Below are 6,123 nucleotides of genomic sequence, written 5' to 3'. Positions count from 1 at the left end.
CCCCTTTCCCCCCATGCGCTTTCGTCGATACAGGATGAAACTCAGTTGTCTAGGCCTGCCAACTGGTGGAAATAGTCCTGTGTCGGGTGTGTGACTTTTTTGTGTGATTGTCCAGGGTGATCTCCGGAACTTAAAATTTTTTTAAGTGTTTTGCGAATTGAGAGGTAAATTATTTTAGAAGATTTTATTGTGTGTTAAGTTAAAGATGGATACTTTGTTCTGGACTTAGGAAGTTAGACCCGGACGCGAATAAATTATAAAGTTTATTAATTAGTAGATAATATTTTTATTTCAATTGATATTTATAATTTTTAATATTTCTTTGCAATTGGCAATGTAGATAATTATAGCGATTTCATAAATAATAAATTAAATAAAGTTTTTTTATGAAGTCAATCCGCTTTGACAATGAGCTTTGGCGACTTTAATTTTTTACAATTTGAATTTGTTCTGATTATACAAGTTTTCTATTACATTCATATTTTATGAAAGTACATACAGTACCTACCTAGTCTTTCATACAACCGCGACATTATTAAATTTTTTGACTAATATTTTTTCAATTTGACCCATTTTTGAGACACTTGTTGAAAGGACTGTAACTTTAATAAAATAAATTTAACTTGGACAAAGACGCTGATGTCAGCTTATGAGTTTGTAATAAAAAAATTTAAAGTAGGGTTGCTACTTCTTTGTTATTTTCTAAAATTAATTTTTCAAATCGTCAATTTAACATTTGTAGTCACGGTATCTTTTTATACTTATAGAATATTGATATCATATGATTGAAGGTAGGGACGCTTCAATTAAATTAATAATTCCCGTCTGTACCCTTACTCCCCATGAGGGGATCGTCGGGCCTAATTATGTTTTGTTATAGGCATGTAAATTATGCTATGGTCCCTACCATAAAATCTAATTTTAGTTATGTACTTATTGATTTTTGGTTTTATTCTTATATCAAAAAAGTTTCATTTTTCGTCCTAATTATGTATATCATTATCACCATGAACAACGGAGACGGACTATTAAGTGAGAGTGAGAGGATAAAAAAAAGATTGAAAATATGTATTAAGAAGAGACAATAGATTTAAAAATGTATTGCTCATTTGAAAAGAAACCTTTTATAAGTTTCCGTAGAGATTGATAATAACCAATAAGTCAAAGCACCTTGAATGATAGATAATAAATAATTAAATATGATTTCGTCATTAACAATAAAAGCTAATATGTTTCATGCCTTCCTTTTCAAGTAAAAAATGTTTAATCATTAGCGCATAAGAACACTTTTCATTCATTGTTAAAATGATACTGTATGTATCATTGTATGTTTTCTTTTATTATGTTTCATTGTCATTTGCAGTACGAAAAAACTTAAGAGTAGAAACTAGCCACTCCACCGGGTTTTCCCGGGTTAACTCTAGAAAAGAAAAATATATGTTACTAATATGGATGTAGATTTTGAATGGTAAACATTTTCTTAGAGTTAAATAAAAAAAATAAAAAAACAAAAAATCTAATTTTTCCGATGTTAGTTTAACAAAGAAAACGAACATGTTTTTACTATGTTCACTATTAAATTAATACTTTTCTAGAATTTTTTTGTAATTTTAATATTAATCAGCGATTTGCCCAATGTTGTCAACCCTACTAACAGACCATCTAATCTCGAAGTTTCGAGAAGCGTCATCAAAAAACTCAATATCCGCAATCGCCGGGTATATTTTGCCAGCTCTCATCCGGGACAATAACGTATATCCCGGTCAAGAGGCAATGCACATTCGCGGAACAGGCCGGGTCAGAAACGGCTTGTCTCTGGAAATTTTATGACGTCAACGTTTTAGTTCTATGCTCTATGGTAGATAGAGTTCTGATATAATATTATATTATCTGTGGTACTGCCACAGAATACATAATAGTAGCTAAACGCTACAGAACGGACACTCTCCGCCTCCCGCCAAAATTAAACTTACCTCACCCCCGCGCGATCAGACATAAAATGGGCCATATTTTTCTGCAAGGACGATACGCAACGAAGATTGACAACATTAATCAAATTGACTTAAAGTAATTTTATTATTTTGGATTTGTGATTATCGTTTTTCGTAGAAAATGGTTAGATATTGTGCTGTTTACGGATGTATTTCATCAGAAAAACGCGAATTTTTTTTTACGCTAGTCACAAATGTGCCAACCATAAAGCGTTAACACACACATTTGCAGTCTCTACAGTGTGACTGTCAAAACGATCATTTTGTATGGAGTGTCCGGGGTGTGGTACTGCTTTAGGCTCTGTTCAAATGTCATGCATTTAAAATTGGATTCACGATTTTGATTCAGTTGTTAATTAATGGGCACTATGACAGAAAATTTCGATACTTAGTATTTATTAAAGAAAGTAGGTTTAGTTATCAATTAAAATCTTAAAAAAGGCTGATAGGAATATGATGATTTTTGGTAATTTGTCTCCAATTGCACAGTAGTATTGTTTTGACTATAATGTAACGTGATCTCTTCGCGAATTTGTTTGCGTTTGCGAATGCAGTGTGCGCGAATGCGTTCGCGAACTTCAAAATTTTCGAAGTTGTACAGAGTATGGACCATTTTTACTTAATGGAAACACGCGGGTTCGACTCTCGCCTCGTGATCGAATTTTATCTATTCTTTAAAAATTTACATTTTTACCTACTTAAACAAATCCTTGCCGCATTTATTTTCTTGGTGCTCAAATGTACGGAAGCATAGTGTAAAATTTAATGTATTTTTTTGCTATAATACTGCGTTGGAATATCAGTCAGAAATTAGGCTTTTCCATGACTTTATCTTTATTATTATCAACAACATTGTTTGAGAAAGGATGATAAGGATAGTTATTGATAAAATTTCCGTAGATTATCCCGCATAACAAATTCAATGTAATAATCACATTAGGTATTGCTCATATTTCAATTGAGCGCTCCTCGGGAGAGCAGGAAAAAGTTTTCGGACACCGGAAGTCATTAGATCAAGGCAAAGGCCTTCCGGTGAATTGATTGACAACTAGTTGACCAATTAATACATGATAATATATTCTAATGGAATAAATCGAGATAAACCAGATTCCATGTTTTCTTATTATCATCATATTTTGAAAAGAAAAATATAGTATTACCTACTCCAAAAACATGACAATAAATGAAACGTAAAAAGAAGAGCGTGTTTAGCGAGCCCATGTATCAGAAGTTAAACTTCTTTGGCAAGATTCGGAGACACCAAAATCGTCGCTTTACTTCATGACGTGACGGTATTGCCATGACAAATAATTCACTTCAAAAATCTTGAAATACCAAATATTCCTTTAATTATTTTCTTAATTCATAAAACCTTATAAATCATTTTCATCGTATAAAATATTGCCACCCGTAAAATTGAAAAATCATACAACATATTTCGCATTCGAATTAAACCCCATTTCCATCACATGAAACATTGTCCATTCTTAATAAACAACATAGTCATTCCTAACAATGCCGGTCAAGGGTCCACAAGGCACAATATGAAAGATGTAAACTCCGCATTGTTCCTTCTACGTGATAACGATGTCTAAAAATAATGCCTAACTATAATTGGGCGTTGTGAAAACACGTTTTGTGTGAATTGTTTGCATTGCAAGTAGAATTAGTAACGTATTTTCGTGTTGCTGTGCGTTTGGCAGTTTATTCTGAAATATTATTTGTTAAGTGTGAAAGAGAAGTTTAAAATGGTTGCTAATAAATGATGCGTGTCCTGTATTGGCTCTATAAAAAAATCTTCATAGTAAATTAATGATAAACACTAATCAGCTAAATAATAATTTTGTAGAGCTTAAAATCAAGTTAGACCATCTAGAAAGAAAGAAGATAAAAACGGATTACTATATATTTGTGAAATTATATTCAAAAAGGAAATACATGTAAATTGTATCGGAAAAGTTTAATTATTCATATCTATAAATACCACGTGCGTAATATCAAATTTGAACACTGAAAATGTTAAACTGTTACTTCAGATTAGTGAAATCTGATTAAATCTCGCCTTCACGTGTAAACAATTATGCAAATGTGACATTATCAGAAATGAACTGAACTTTCCAATACCTACACAATGGTTAGAAGATAATTTATTTACACACGAGGGAGCGCCATATTGAACCATTTCCCGCCTAAAAAGCTTCTGTCACAGTGACATTTGTTTGCGGTCAAAGGTCACAGCGCAAAGAGCCGAATGCGCAGATGCAATTTCAAACAATGAATGTTCGCGCCTCACATATTGCCAGTATGCCAGTATCCGTGAGACAGTCTACGGATTCGGTACTGAATTCTCTGTAGACTTAACTAATATTTACGTGTATGAAAGATAAATTGAAAGTGTCCGATTCTGTGAATTAATTTTCTGTGACATTTAATGGTGCATTTGGCTGGCGTTATGCGTTCCGATTATTTATAAGCCGTGCCGTGATTTGGCGCGCGAATTCCTGAGTTTAAATTTCGCGTTTTGGAATAACCGGTGATATATTTTTTAATTATTTAAAATGTATAATTTTTTTTTAATTTAAAAAAATGGTTATATAAGACGTTTTCTTAGATTAAAATTTTCTTAAAAGCTTCATCTGTTGTAATGAAACTGTAACACAAGACTAACTATTCTAATTAGTATTTATTTTTAAATTCTATTCACCATTTTAAAACACCTTCGCTAGTAACATCAATATTGGCTATATTCCAAGTGACAAACATTCACACGTTTTATCTATTAAAGTCAAAATCAATGGGTTCAATGAATCGTAAAAAAAGTAAATTCTCTTTAAAATTATGTATTTATCTATGAAAATGAAAATGTGATAAAAAGTCGGAAATGATAAAAAATTGCAAAAGAGAGGCGAAATAAATAGGAAATTGTAAATTTTTTTATGTTTAACTGTATTTTTATTTATGTTTATAATACTGTTCTTCGTCATTCCTATTCAATAATTTTTACAAAAGTTCGTATAAATATTTAGATATTTTTGTAACTGGCTGACAGAAATGGATTCAAATTTCGCGTGTCCCAGTTGTAAATGACATAATCTGTAAAACATTACGGCTAAAATTAGACATTGAAGAAATAAAGACGTCAATTTGAATTTTGAAATTAAATTGTTCAAATTATAACTCTATTTTTTTTTGGGCATCTAAAATAATTATGAATAAAGAAGCTTTACATATTATTTTTGACTAATAAAACAATAACACTTCAAATAAACGTATAATTGTACTTAATTAATTAATTTAACTCTACATCAAATTAAGCAATCCTTAACAAACATCAAAACTACAAATATTGTTAAAAATTATTAAAATTGGCATAAATATTTACTAAAACGAATAATTAACATCACTCCAATATATCCCCTACTAGCTGTGCCGCGCGGTTTCACTCGCATTACTCCGCTCCTGTTGGTCTTAGCATGATGATATATAGCCTATGTTAGTCGTGGATAATGTAGCTTTCGAATGGTGAAAGAATTTTTAAAATCGGTCCAGTAGTTTATGAGCCTATTCATTACAATCAAACAAACAAACAAAGTTTTTCTCTTTATAATATTAGTGTAAATATCCAAACATAAATCCATGTACATATTTCCTCCAAAACCTTAATTAGCACGATTTCCTACCGAAAAAAATAGGAAAGTCACAGTTCAAGCAACCCTAATTAAACTCAAGGTAATTTATAACATAGTATCACTCACCTCTTTCCCTGAAAATTATGCTGTCAAAGTGAAAAACCCTTGAAGTTTTCCACAAAGCGAAAAGGAGCTAATTGTTATAATTATGCAGTGCTATACGACAAACGTAATTACCTTAGTGCCAATTAAACGTTCTTTGTACTTGTTGAATATGGTGGGAAAGAGATTTTAATAAATGTATTAATATGAAAACATGTTCTATGGCAAGAAAAGTTATTAAAAATCGTAGTTTCAAACTACGCTCCCATACCTATATCTGTCAACTGTGCTTCCATTACAATAAAAAATGTTCTCAAGCGTCCAGTAAAGAAAAGTAAAAACTAAATAAATTAAAAACCTTTTCAACAAAAAACCTGTTGTCATTTAACTAGGACCTAATA

This window comes from Colias eurytheme, chromosome 20 (genome assembly GCF_061535395.1).
Source record: "Colias eurytheme isolate Ceu_HAF_F1 chromosome 20, ilColEury1 Martin Lab GWU primary, whole genome shotgun sequence".
In the NCBI taxonomy this organism is placed as follows: Eukaryota; Metazoa; Arthropoda; class Insecta; order Lepidoptera; family Pieridae; genus Colias; species Colias eurytheme.
The sequence above is the reverse complement of the archived record's forward strand: the minus strand, read 5'-3'. Positions refer to the sequence as shown.